The sequence below is a fragment of the Hemicordylus capensis genome, chromosome 5 (assembly GCF_027244095.1).
Source record: "Hemicordylus capensis ecotype Gifberg chromosome 5, rHemCap1.1.pri, whole genome shotgun sequence".
Lineage (NCBI taxonomy): Eukaryota > Metazoa > Chordata > Lepidosauria > Squamata > Cordylidae > Hemicordylus > Hemicordylus capensis.
This window is the reverse complement of record NC_069661.1, coordinates 6,786,552-6,801,158: the sequence shown is the minus strand read 5'-3', so window position 1 is coordinate 6,801,158 and position 14,607 is coordinate 6,786,552. Positions and strand designations below refer to the sequence as shown.

Genomic DNA, 14,607 nt, shown 5'->3' with positions numbered 1-14,607 from the left:
CTCCCCAGTCCCCCGCCCGCTTCGCCCACCCGGCCAGCAAGCCGGCCCGCCACCTCCTCCCACCCGCCCACCCATTCTCGAGGGCCAGGCTGGCCTGCCACCTGCTGTTCATGCTGGCCAGGCCACTGTTCATGCCAGCCGGCCGCCCACTGGCAGGAGCAGCCTGCTTCTTCCTCCCCACCCCCGTCTGCAGTTTCTGGCTGAAAGGCTAGCTGGAAAACCGGCCCACCACCTCCTCCTGCCCGCCCGCCAGCCAATTCCCGGCGGCCAGCCCAGCCCACAATCACCTGCTCCCGTCGGCTGGCCGCCCACTGGGGCCAGCATCCCTATTTTCTCCTGTCCCCATTGCTAATGGGCAGCTGCTCACGAACTCTCATGAGAGCTGCCACACATGGGATTAGCGACAGGTACGCCTAGGAGAAATAGATAGATAGATAGATAGATAGATAGATAGATAGATAGATAGATAGATAGATGATAAACTTTATGTGTATGGTTGCTCCATAATTGTGCTCTGGGTAGCTCACAAAACAAAATAATAAACAGTAAAATAAAACATACAATTAAACACACATTAAATGAGGATAAAACACAACAGAACAATAACTTTTAAAAACAACACCTGAATTATTGAGAGCAAGAAGGTAGCCCTTTGTGAGCCATGATCTCCTGTTCTAAGGGAGAAACGAGGTCTTTACCTGGCATCTAAAAGAAGATAGCGATGACTCTGGGGAGGCTGTTTCATCACTGGGGTGCCATGGCCAAAAAGACCCTCTCCCTAGCCTGCCTCACCTCATTTGTGGGGAGCACTCAGAGAAGGACCTCTGAAGGAGATCTGAAGGTCTGGTTAGGGGAATATGGAGCAAGATGCTCTTTCAGGTAACCTGGTTCCAAGCCATTTAGAGTGAGGAACATAGGAAGCTGCCTTCTACTGAGTCAGACCATTGGTCCATCGGGCTCAGTATTGTCTTCACAGACTGGCAGCGGCTTCTCCAAGGCAGGAATCTCTCTCAGCCCTCTCTTGGAGATGCTGCCAGGGAGGGAACTTGGAACCTTTGCTCTTCCCAGAGCGGCTCCATCCCCTAAGGGGAATCTCTGACAGTGCTCACACATGTAGTCTCCCATTCATAATCAACCAGGGCAGACCCTGCTTAGCAAAGGGGACAAGTCATGCTTGCTACCACAAGACCAACTCTCCTCTCGGAGTTTTAAAGGCTAAAACCAGCACTTTAAATTGGAAGAAATTTACTGGTGGAGGCTGATGCACCAGGCGGCACCCATTCCTTGAGGGACAAACTTGGCCAAGATCATTCGCAGGGCCAAACTAAACGTTCTTAATTTGATGGGTTTGGGCTCAAATTTTAGGGGAGGGTATGCTGGTGGCACAGCGGGGAAATGCTTGACTTTGGTTTGGGGCGGTATAGAAATGTATAAAATACAATAAAATAAATAAATTAACAAGCAGAAGGTTGCCGGTTCAAATCCCCGCTGGTACTATATAGGGCAGCAGCGATATAGGAAGGTGCTGAAAGCCATCTGGAGGAGGCAATGGTCAACCCCTCATGTGTTCTACCAAAGACAACCGCAGGGCTCTGCGGGCGCCAGGAGTCAAAATCGACTTGATGGCACACTTTATGTTGGTGGAAATGAAACCACTCTGGCACAGCTTTTGCACCCATTTTGCAGCTGCAACACACACACACACACACACACACACACACTCAGAATAACCCCTTGGAATGGTGCTGCATCGTTTTGATAATTTCAAGGGGTGAGTGGGAGCAGCCACCATCTTGTAGCATGGTTTTGTGGAGGCTTCTGGGAAATAAACATGGAAGCTGCTGGAAACGTTTCCACTGCTTCTTCAAAACAGATGCTGGCAACAGCAGCAGCAACAAAAATCAGTCGGATGCCTTTTGTCTCCCAGGGAGCCCTTCAAGACACGGCATTGTTCTGAGCAGGGGGAGAGGCAGGGAATAGAAACCACCAGCTATCAGGGAAAGTGTCTTCACCACTGATAATGTTTCCTTTCAGCCCCCACCTCCCCAACATTTCCAAGAACAAGCCTCCAACTTTAGGAACATAGGAAGCTGCCATATACTGAGTCAGACCATTGGTCTATCTAGCTCAGTATTGTCTACACAGACTGGCAGTGGCTTCTCCAAGGTTGCAGGCAGGAATCTCTCTCAGCCCTATCTTGGAGAAGCTAGGCAAGGAACCTGGAACCTTCTGCTCCATCCCTTGAGGGGAATATCTTATAGTGCTCACATTCTAGTCTCCCATTCAGATGCAACCTGCTTAGCTACGGGGACAAGTCATGCTTGCTACCACAAGACCAGCTCTCCATAGCATATATAGTAACTGACAATTTACATATAGTAATTGTCAAAAGTCGATTGTGAACTACCCAGGGACTTTTGTATGGGGCAGTATATATTATATATATGGGGCAGTGTGTGAGTGTGAGTGTACACACACATATATATGGAGCCCAGCAGCTGTGGAAAAGCTAGCAGGGTTCTCTTCCGGACGTCGCTTCTGTGTCAACACAGAATGCTTGTTTATGCTTTTCTATGCTTGTGTTTTAATTTTTTTTTTTAAAAAAAAAAAATCAGATTTGTCTTTATATTTTTTAGCTCAGTGTTTTAATGTGCCTTTTTTATAATCTTGTTTTTAAATTTTATTGTGAGCCGCCTTGGGATTTTTCTTAATGAAAGGCGGGGTATAAATTTAACAATAAAATAAATAAATAAATAAATAAATAAATACATACATACATACATACATACATACATACATACATACATGCTTAGTTGAACCAGGGAGGGAGCCTGGCTTGCAGGTGGTCTGAAACTTCTGTCCCCAGCACCCCCAGTTAAAAATGACCTGCTAGCAAGGGGATGTGTCTCTTTGGGGCACGCAACGAATCTGCTCACTAGCTTTTGGCGACGTTTTTAGGACACACCCATTTGACAGTTGTTTGTCAATGCTACAAAAAATTCCCCACCTGTTTCCCTGAACTGCCCTCTCTTCTACATGCCCGCTGTCTCTCAGCATTGTTTGCCCTCAGCAGCATGAAACAACCAGAGCTTATTGGCTGTACTACACAGCTGCATCCCATTCAGTGTGTGATCCCCAAGTGGCTAGGACCACCCAGTGGACTACAAGCCTAAAGTAAAGTAAAGTTGTGCCCTTGAGTTGGTGTCGACTCCTGGCGACCACAGAGTCCTGTGGTTTTTCTTTGGTTGAATACAGGAGGGGTTTACCATGGCCTCCTCCCACACAGTGTGAGATGATGCCTTTCAGCACCTTCCTATATCGCTGCTGCCCGATATAGGGGTTTCCCTTAGTCTGGGAAACAGACCAGCAGGGATTTGAACCAGCAACCTCTGGCTCACTATACAAGTCATTTCCCCGCTGTGCCATTAATTGCCCATTATGTTCATGACATGCAAAGTAGCTACATGTAAATCTGGCTCTTGCTGTTGGGAACAGGCTCCTTCAGAGACCAATAGAGAAAGCTGGAAAACATAAGAACAGCCCAGCTGGATCAGGCCCAAGGAGGCCCATCTAGTCCAGCATCCTGTTTCGCACAGTGGCCCACCAGATGCCGCTGGGAGCCACAGGCAGGAGTTGAGGGCATGCCTTCTCTCCTGCTGTTACTCCCCTGCAACTGGTACTCAGAGGCATCCTGCCTCTGAGGCTGGAGGTGGCCTTCAGCCCTCCTACTAGTAGCCGATGATAGACCTCCATGAAGTTATGCAAACCCCTCTTAAAGCCTTCCAGTTTGTTGGCTGTCATCACATCTTGTGGCAGAGAATTCCACAAGTTGATTATGCGTTGTATGAAAAAGTACTTCCATTTGTTGGTCCTAGATTTCCTGGCAATCTAAATTATATAGCCACCGGCCACCTTTCTGCTTGTTCATCTATGGTTCTCTCATGACTCCTTCGTAGCTAGCTATCCCACCCACCCACCACCCACATTCCCAACTGCTAGGGAAAATGATCTCTCTGCTAAAAAGGGAGAGATAAGATAAGCACAGAACAATAACAAAGTCAGACAGACAAGGGCTCTATGATCCTCTCTAGCTTTCTCTGCCCCTCTCTGAGGAAGCCCCCACAATTTTGGACAATCTGATCATGTATGTGAAAGAGGCTCATGGATAGAGGGCCTGCTTTGTGCACAGAAGCTCCCAGCTCCAATCCTTAGCATCTCCAGGTAGGCTGGGAAAAGATCTTTCTCTGGAACACTGAGGAGTTGCTGCTGCCAGTCAGTGAAGTCAGTCCTGAGCCATATTAACCAATGGTCTGACTCAGTAAAAGGCAGCTTCATATGCATTAGTGATGATGACGCAGCTCAGGGCTTGAGCCGCCGCTTTGCATGTGGAAGGTCCCAAGTTCAACCCCCATCTTTCCCACGGCACCTGCCTGAAACCCTGGAGAGATGCTACCAGTCCGTGTAGACCAGGGCTGCACAACTTTGGCTCTCCAGCTGCTGTTGGACTACAGGTCCCATAATCCTAGACTACTGGACACAGTGGCTGGGGGTGATGGGAACCATAGTCGAACAACGGCTGGAGGCCAAAGTTGTGTAGTCCTGGTGTGGACATGCAATGGCAAGTTAGGCGGTGGGTCAACACTGCGTCAGGACAAGGCTGCTCCACAGGCTACACCCTGGCTTACGTACGGCTACATTTTGTGTAATGAACGGAAGGTGCGCCCAGGTACTACTCTGGAAAGAAGAAAGCACAGCATGGAGAGTGGGAGAAATGGGGAAAGGACGAGAAAATTCAGTATTGTCTTCTGCCTGCTACACCAAAAATTGTAGCAGACAGAAGAAAATACTGATATCAAACTGGATTTTTTTAAAGGGGGGGAATTTAGCAAATATTCTCACAGTCAGAAGTTTTTTCTGGAAATATTTCAAACATATGGTGATTACTGGCAGAAGACTGAAAGTATTCTGCACAAATGTAGCTCCTGTTACATGTTTAGGGTGGCTATATTTTGAATGGAGTAAGGGCTGACAGGCCAGTCCACTCACCTGACCCATCCCCCCCATGCGTCAGCCAAGACACAGAAAAAGAGGGACCACCTTAAGTGGCACAGCAGGGAAATGCTTGACTAACAAGCAGAAGGTTGCCAGTTCGAATCCCCACTGGTATGTTTCCCAGATTATGGGAAACACCTATACTATTATTATTACATTTATATCCCGCTTTTCCTCAAAGGAGCCCAGAGCGGTGTACTACATACTTGCGTTTTCTCCTCACAACAACCCTGTGAAGTAGGTTAGGCTGAGAGAGAAGTGACTGGCCCAGAGTCACCCAGCAAGTCTCATGGCTGAATGGGGATTTGAACTCGGGTCTCCCCGCTCCTAGTCCAGCACTCTAGCCACTACACCAGGCTGGCTCTCAGGCAGCAGCGATATAGGAAAGATGCTGAAAGGCATCATCTCATACTGTGCAGGAGAAGGCAATGGTAAACCCCTCCTGTATTCTACAAAAAACAACCACAGGGCTCTGGGGACACCAGGAGACGAAATCGACTCAATGGCACACTTTACCTTTACCTGCCTTACTAGTGTGAACTGGTAAGGCTTTGGCAGAACCACCCCTTACACACTGCAATTGGTCACATGCCTGGTCAGCTCACCCACAGATGCATGAAGAAGAGAATCCGGCCATCGCATTGGCAGCTGGGCAGGAGAGGGTTAACGTACCCGCAACTAAGCTACCGATGTGGTATTGACCACAGAATTCAGCTTCTTAATTATTGCTGCTGACTTTTCAAAAACATGGTTTCTAGCCCTTGTGGTTGCAGAGAGATGCTGGGAAGGGTCCGGACAATGACTGTGGCATCTCTGAAGCCAGAGGAGATGCTGAAAGATGCTCACTGCCCTGAAAAGCAACTTTCCTCTGGAGACTGGCAGAAGCAATAGTAATAAATCAAAAACTATAGTGTACATTATGCAAAGCAAGTTTGCAGGAGGCACACAGGCTGGAGAACCCAGCTTTCCTTGGTGCACTTTTCATTCCCTTGACAGTGGGTTTTGATTCTTTTTCAAATTACCAAGCACACACACAGCCCTGTCTAAGAGTAGGTGTGAGCGAAGGCTCCTTTCCTGCTATTTGCACTCATCCCACAATGGCATCTTTTGTTCAGTCTGCCATGCAAATGGTTATGTGTAACCCCAAAGTTTGCCTCACCCCAGCCAAACAGTCGTTCATCAAATGAGAAAGCATCCCCTTAGCCATTTTGCATCAAAGCTTTGGTGCACTTAAGAAAAAGCGACATGCTTTCTTTCTTTTCGGGCAAGAATATGCACATTGGAGTTAGATGGAACTCTTTAACAAGCAGAATGGAATGGAAGCTATAAATGGAGTATTGTAATTTATATTCCACCCTTTATAAAAACATTTCAAGGTGGCTCGCAATCCAAGGGATAAAACATACAGGTAGAAATACAAATCAACAAGCAAAAGAAACCATTTCAAATCACTAAAAAGAACACCAGACAGAGTTAGCCTATGCCACAGACCAGGACACAAAAGGCCGGCCCGGTTAGCTAAATTATTACCCAGAAAACTAGTGAAAGGGCTTGCAGTTGGCAAGCATTCCTCCTGTGCCACGAAATGACCATGCACTCTCCCTTCAGAATAGCCATTATGTTTTGAGCATCTAATACTGTTGCTGCCAAGAACCCTTGAAAATACAAACTCTAGGAGACTGAATGAGATGGATGGACGAAGGTATCTAGTATGCAATTCTTCATGTGTTTCCATTTCTTAAGCAAATATTCTGGAAATCCAACACGGGCTGAAATGCAGTGAGCTGAAATCATATAGTTTGTTTCTCCATCATTCTGCAAAGGTCCAGACTTTTGGTCTCTAAAAGTACCCGAGAAAACTGCCAAAATGTGTCTGAAAACATCATTCCCCATGTTTTTGCAATGGGAGGTTTTTCTCCACATTCTCTGGGAAATCACTGGATTTTTCCAAGCTTTTTTACTTTTCTTGTACTCTGGGTGAGGTCTGGAACTACCTGTGAAAAGGACAAGTTTCTATCTTTCGTCCTTTGGTCTGGGATTTTCATGTCAGTGAGCGAGTGAGCTGCTTTATGTAATTACAGGCCTCTGCAAATCCACTTGCCAGCTCGCCATCGGCACATGCTCACTGCCCTCAGGTGAGCAGGACACACGGCACCACAAAGAGCTCTTCCCTAGAGGTCTCCTTTCCACTGCCATTTCTGAGAAGGTATCTCCACTGGAAGGTTTCCCAGACTATGGGAGAAACCTATATCAGGCAGCAGCAATATAGGAAGATGCTGAAAGGCATCATCTCATACTGCATGGGAGGAGGCAATGGTCAACCTCTCCTGTATTCTACCACCCTGTGGTTGCCCGGAGTCAACACTGACACGACGGCACACTTTACCCTTAAGGAAAGGTAGGAATCCTTCCAGAGCAGTAGGGGAAGGCTCCCACGGTTTCTTGCCCTCTCCATATTCCAGTGCAAGAGAGAGAAGACCTGCTTCTCTCCTAAGCCCTCTACCTATGCACCAGAAAAGGATCTGAGGAAAGAGAGGGGATCGGTGGCGACCACAAATAATGGCTGGCTAGTGAGCTAAGCCTAAATTTGTGGATCCCTGTATAAATAGATAATTTGAGGGCCTATTCATAAACCCATTGCGGGGGGGGGGGGTTTAACCTGTGGGAGTCTGAGGAGGAGAGCTGGCCTGGAGAATGAGTCTGGTCTGGTGGTAGCAAGAATGACTTGTCCCCTTTGCTAAGCAGGGTCTGCCCTGGTTTGCATTTGAATGGGAAACTACATGTGCGAGCACCGTAGGAGATTCCCCTGAGGGGATGGGGCCACTCTGGGAGGAGCATCTGCCTGCTTGCGTGCAGAAGCTTCCCAGTCCCCTCTCTGGCAGCATCTCCAAGAGAGGACTGAGAGTCTCCCATCTGCAGCCTTGGAGAAGTTGCTGCCAGTCTGTGTAGACCATTCTGAGCCGTACTCCAGCGTTCCTCACAGTAAGCAAGTCGTACACACTCACCTCACAAAGTGAGGCGAGCGGATGACGGGCCGCAGGTGGCGAGCGTGCCACCGGGTGATAAGTGCAGGCACCCTTCCCCACTGCCTGCCGTGAGCACCAACTCCCCGGCTTGCTGCCAAAGGCCCCACCTCCGCTGCTGGGGCCCACCGCCACTGCCGGTCTGCCCAGTGCACGCAAGGCAGGTGCTGCTGTGCGGCTAAGCCTGCAATGGCGCTTACCCCCACGCCCTCGTCCCTCCAGCAAAAAGCGGTCTGGACAGCAGCCACGGTTGTTGCTGGAGGGAAGGAAGAGGCAGAGGGAGCATGAGACAGAGGGGCCAGCCAGCAGCACTCGCCACACTGGGGGAGCTGGGCTGTGGGGGCGCCATCAGCCCTGGCCCCCACCCAGGAGTGCGCAGGGTGGCTTTCTGCCATTTCCTCTCCAGCACTGAACAGCAGCAAGCCAGCACCATCTACACCAGGGGTGGGAAACCTTGGCACTCCAGCTGTTGTTGAACTACAACTCCCATCACCCCCAGCCACAATTATTGTGGCTGGGGGCGATGGGAGTTGTAGTTCAACAACAGCTGGAGTGCCAAGGTTCCCCACCCCTGATCTACACTCTCCACCTTACACAGGTAGGGGTCAATTTTCCACTTCAGGGCTGGGCAGTAACCTAGGGGCTGCCTCCACCCCCACCCCCCGAGACAGGCCCTTGGTCCATCTAGCCCAGTATTGTCCACACCAGGGGTTCCCAACCAGTGGTCCTCCAGATGTTGCTGAACAACTCCCATCACCCCCAGTTACAATTTATTGTAGCAACATCTGGAACACCCCCGTATGGCAACCCCTGGTCGACACTATAACACAGGGCTGCTCAACTTCGGCCCTCCTGCAGATGTTGGCCCACGGCTCCCATAATCCCTTGCTATGGGCCACTGTGGCTGGGGATTATGGGAGTTGTAGTCCCCCCCCCAAAAAACAAACAAACCCAGCTTGGCGGGGGCCCTAAATTGAGCAGGCCTGCTATAACGGATGACAAGACAGCTCCAAATCCACTTGGAAATGTCTCATAAGGACATTTCCGAGAACTACCTGGAGATACCAGGGACTGAACCTGGGTACAAAGTAAGTGCTGAGCCACTAAGCCCCAGTCCCTCCCCACAGCTGAAGCAATTCCTCTGGGCCCTGGCAACCCTAGCATATTTTAATAAAAGAATGGCAAGAGGTTACCTACAGAGTTTCATTCTTAAGGGGAAAAACAATCACACAAAGTTCAAGTATAAAGCATACAAATCTTCTCCACATTCTTTTTTTTAAATGTTTATGCAAAGCATATATAAATATACGTATATTTGTCTTACTGCTCTGTTCTAAGAACCCCTGCTAACTTAGTAAAAGGTACCTTTGAAAGTTTGCTGGGGGAGAGCAACTGGAAGATCTGGTCTTGTGGCAGCAAGCATTCAATGCCCCCTTTGCTAAGTAGGATGCACCCTGGTTTGCATTTGAATGGGAAAGTACATGTGAGCACTGTAAGATATTCCCCTTAGGAGATGGGGCCACTCTGGGAAATGCATCTATGTGCTCGCATGCAGAAGGTTCCAAGTCCTTTTCCCTGGGAGTATCTCCAAGATAGAGATAGAGGCAGAGAGTCTCCTGCCTGCAACCTTGGAGAAGCCGCTGCCAGTCTGTGTAGACAATACTGAGCTAGATAGATAGACCAATGGTCTGACTCGGTAGAAGGCAGCTTCCTATGTTCCTAAATGGCCGTATCCAGCCACAACACAGCATCCCTCCCGTGATTGTGGCTGGTGTCTACCGTATATTACCTCATACTTAGACTGTGAGCCCCTTTGGGACATGGAGCCATCTTATCCATCCATCCATCTAAACCACTTTGAGCACTTTTGTTGAAAAGCAGTAGATAAACATTTGCTGTTGTTGGTCCTCTGCTCCTGCTTTGGGCACATCAACATGGGCGCATGCAGTAATAAGTGGAGCAACCGACCAGACACTGGTGCCACGGGCAGGAATTTCTGAGCATCGGTGGAACCGGAGGGATGGTAAAGGAAAACGATCTTTCATCATAGTATGGCCAACGATGTGTGGAAGAGGAGAAGGACCCAGGCAGTGTCCTCTCCCATTTTTTCCATCTGTGTGCGGAATGAGTTTTGTTCTGGGCGGCAGTATCCAGGCAGTGCGTGCGCACCATGTGCATTCAGAGAGGGGCCTTCCTGATTCAACCTGAGCGGGATCTAAAATTGACTGAGCGGACATCAAAAAACACAGGAGCATGTGCACGCCTTAGAGGGAACACTGGACTCAGGGAAGGCTGCCGCTGCACAGACACCATACAAGAGAGAAAGGGGGCAGGGAGGGAAGAGGAAGACAAGCCAATCCAGGCACCAAACCTCCAAGTTACACCAGCAATTGGGTGCAAGGGCCACGGAGGAGACTGCTCCGGAAGAGCCAAGAGGCTGCTAGCGTCAGCCAAGCCAATGGAGCCAGCTTTGCTGGCTCTCCTCTCCCTCTGTGGCATCAGGTGGGGTAGCCCTTTGTAAAGGTAAAGTGTGCCGTCAAGTCAGTTTCGACTCCTGGCACCCACAGAGCCCTGTGGTGGTCTTTGGTAGAATACAGGAGGGGTTGACCATGGCCTCCTCCCACACAACATGAGACGATGCCTTCCAGCATCTTCCTGTATCGCTGCTGCCCGATCTAGTACCAGCGGGGATTCGAACCGGCAACCTTCTGCCCTTTGTAACCGCCTTTAATCACATCTGCATATATATGCTTGTGCGTGGAGGTTACAATGGCCTTGCCTCCCTCTGCTGTGTCCCCCACAGCACTGTCAAAATGCAGATCAAAAGCTTGTCTTGGGGGCAAAGGGGCTGGTCTCCTCTCGTGTGAAGTGCTAGTCTGGCCAGATGGAGGGGGGGCGCACATTTTGGAACCAATGGACACAGGACAGCGGGTTGTCCAGTGGCATGCGACTAGGGGCGGGACGAGGATCCAATGCCTGGCGTGCCAGACCAGAAGGCTCAAACCTCCACGCAGCCAGGGGTGCAGCTATAATTGAGCAGATGGGTTCAAAGAACCCGGACCCTCCCCCCAGCTCCTGAGGGGCCCCCAGCTCCACCCCTCCCTATGTTTTTCATTATCTCCCTCACTCCAAGGGGCCACCAGGGAGAGGCAAACATGGGGCCCCTACCCCCTTGCTACGCCCCTGCACGCAGCCATGAAGCATAGGTGACCTTGGGCTTGTCACACTCTCTCAACCTAGTCTGCTTTGCAGGCTTGTTGTGAGGATAAAAACTGGAGGGCCCCTATATGCAGCCTTGAGATCACTGAAGGCAGAGAGGGATGGAAGTGCGAATGATAACCTAGTTTTTGTTTTTAAGGAGAGAGTGCAACAGAAAGCACTGTCTTCTAACAAAGGGGTTTCCAGCCCAGGGTCCCAGATGTTGGAGGACTACAACTCCCATCATCCCCAGCCACAACAGCCTTTGGCCAGTGTGGCTGGGAATGACGGAAGCTGTCATTCAACAACATCTATCGGCCCAAGAGCGGGAATTCCTGCTCGAACCGTGGCCGTTGGTCAGGATGCTCAACCTGCCTCCGGCGGCAAGGAGAGCATCCCAGATACGTTATCAGACGCTGGATGTGACGGACAATGGAAGGCCGTGACCATCATCAGGCCTTGCCTGTGGACCGCCCCGAAGCATCCACCTGGCGAACACGCCGTGGCCAGCCCTGTCCAGTGCAAAACAGCCTCTCCCAGACAGAATGCACAGCACAGCCTCAGCCTCACGAAGCGGTGGTCGAGATGATGCCGGTGTGCTCCTTCCCTCCCTCAGCCCATGCCCCAGTGGTCAAAACGGGAGCGAAGAGAGGCCGAGGCTTCAGCTGCCCCCCAGACATGGGTGTGCAGGGGCAAGGAGAAATACGCTGTGCCTGCTCAGAGAGTCCTCCTAAAGAACGGCCAGCTTACCAGCTAAGGCAGACGCTCTGCAGATTCTGTGGGAAGCCGCTTCAGACCAACGGGATGCATGAGAATGGCTGGTATTCGCTTACTCCGGAGGGATCCTAAACCAGAAGCTGCGCGGGAGGAGCTCAGCTGCTTGCAATTCAGTCCAGCCTAGTGCAAGCCTTTTGCTTCTGGGGGAAACGGCACACAGACAAGTGGTGTGTGTGTGTGTGTGTGTGGTGGCGCTGCCCCAGCCAACGTGCTTACATCACATACAACTAAGCCAGCATGAAAATCAGCACGGGTTCCCCACAGCAAGGGGCCGGCAGCGAAGGGAGCTCTCTTGCTACTCCGTCTGCGTCTGCTGCACTGCAGTTATCAGCTCCCTTTGCCCGTCTCTTGGGGGGCAGGCGGGAAAGCCTTGCCCAGGCAGCTCAAATGGGAAATCAGGCTTCAGGAAACCATCACCGTATCTCTCACTTCATGCATAATGACCCAATTATGTGTCGGGGGCAACCTCAGAGACGATCCCGGCTTTTGCAGAGCAAGCCACTTCTCCCCAACTACCCCCACCTTGGTGAGGGTACTCCGGGAGAATTTACGGCCGGGTGCAAGTCAGCGTGGAGGCTTCCAGCAGTGTCTGGAGGATGGCTCTGCACAGCTTGAGCGGGTGATGGGCAAGAGGAATCAGGAGGGTGAGCTGGAGACATACAGCTCCCACACATCTCTCTCTCTCTCTATTTTAGGAAACCTTGGCAGACAGAGAAGACGGAAGAGGGGAGGTTACGGCTGCACAGACCCAGCTTGCTGGTGGATTTCAGTGCTCCCCAGAGCCACTGGACTGGAAAGAGAGAGACCATTCTGTGATCGCCCATGGAGCTGTAGTGGAAGGAGGGACAAACCCTGAAAAATCAGGTCTCTTCCTCAAAATGATGGCTCTCTGGCAAGCTTAGTGGCCGCTGCACAGTAGGAGGCTGCAATATATATCCTTATATTCATAGCATAGATCCACACACATATGATGTATAATATGCATGCATGCACAGGCTTCAGGAAGGAAGAGATTTCATTCTTAAAAATAGCTGGACAAACCTAATCTCTCTACTCTGCTGGGCAGGGTGTCTGTCACATCTACCGGGAGGCATTTGTGTGTTCTTGCCAGCCCTACAGCGACAGATAATGTTGCAAATACACAGATGCAGTCCATTTGGGCATTTCTAGGCGGCTGCATCCTTGCTTAGGCTAGAAGAAGAGTTCGCCACCCAAATGGTACGCAGCATCCAAAAAAGCAGATGACATAATTTGCAGCCATCCCCTGTTAATCACCCGGACGCCAGCACCTCACCTCGCTCACTGGATGACACCCCATTTATGACATCATCTCCAAAAGGAAAAACACACACACACCACACACACACACACACACACACACAACCCTGACACCGATTACCTGCAAGGGATTTATGGTTTTACTTCCACACATGCAACACACACACACACACCCCTCCTTTATCAATGGGTGGGCTGCTTTATCAACACAACGTCGCACAAGGGAGGCAAACAGGCGATGTCGCTCCCCAGGTACAAAGTGGCCCATTATTTTTTAAAAAACGCACAAATGGCAACGCGATGCGCCCGCTCCCACCCACCCGAATTAACCCCCCTTAGTCAGATGGGGCGCGCAGGCAACCCCGAAGGATGCCAACCAAGTCCAGGGGGGCTCGAAGGCGCAGCGAGACATCCTCCACCGCCGTCCTCCCCACCGCCAAAGTCTCGCTCCCCAACACGGCCATCAGACCAGGCCGCCCCCCGCCCCGGCCGCCCGGGGCAGCTTCGCAAGGGAGCGCAGCGCAGCGCAACCACCCCTCCTCTCCAGCATGCAATTCTACCCGCGCCCCCGCCCCCCCCCCCCCACACACACATACACGCGTGTGCTGATGGCTCATCACCGCTGCCCCCTCCTCGCCCCGACCCCTGCGGGGCAACGAGGGCAGGGGAAGCCCGTCCGCCCGTCCGCCCTTACTGTTCGCGACGGCGCGCTCTGGAGGCAGCAGCTTGCGAGGCGCGCTGGCCGAATCCTCTCCTGGGCGGCAGCGCAGAGTCCTCTCCTCTCCTCTCCTCTCCCGCCGCCTTCAAGCGGACTTCTCCTCCCTCCTTGCACGGGAAGCCATGGCCCCCAACCAGACGTGCGGCGAGGCGGCGACTTCGCGGAGGGAGGGGAGGCGCGCAGGGCCGGGCGGGCGCCTCTCACCCCAGCCAGCGCCGCCGATCCACACGCGCGCGCCCCAAGACACGCATCTTGCCCCCTTTCTTGCGGCAAACGGCAGCCGGCCCTCGGCCACGCCCCCCGTGCCACAGCCTCAGCCTATCAGGGAAAGGGATGCAGGCGGGGCGGGGTCGCCTGCCCTCTTAACCCCTCCCTCCCCACGCCGCTCCTCCTCCAGCCTGCATCCCGGCGAAAGGGCTGCTGCACACGTGCAAGAGGGAAACGGCGGCGCGGGGAGAGCCGGCCCTAAGGGGGCATCAAACTACAGGCGGCGGTGGCCGCCGAGGGGGAATCCTTGGTCTTTGGTCTCTCTCCTTTATGAGTGTATATTTTTTTGCCTGC

The 14,607-nt window shown here is 51.6% G+C and overlaps 1 protein-coding gene across 9 annotated transcripts in view; it reads right to left on the bottom strand.

Annotated features, from left to right (window-relative positions):
* The window catches only part of LZTS3 (leucine zipper tumor suppressor family member 3), a 119,020-nt gene extending 104,700 nt beyond the window's left edge, over window positions 1-14,320 (bottom strand). For all 9 annotated transcript variants that reach the window (XM_053254629.1, XM_053254626.1, XM_053254634.1 and 6 more), the window contains exon 1: window positions 14,023-14,320. The gene's annotated coding sequence lies outside the window, so the exon portion shown is untranslated. The remainder of the gene's footprint in view (window positions 1-14,022) is intronic.
* Window positions 14,321-14,607: the final 287 nt, after the last annotated feature.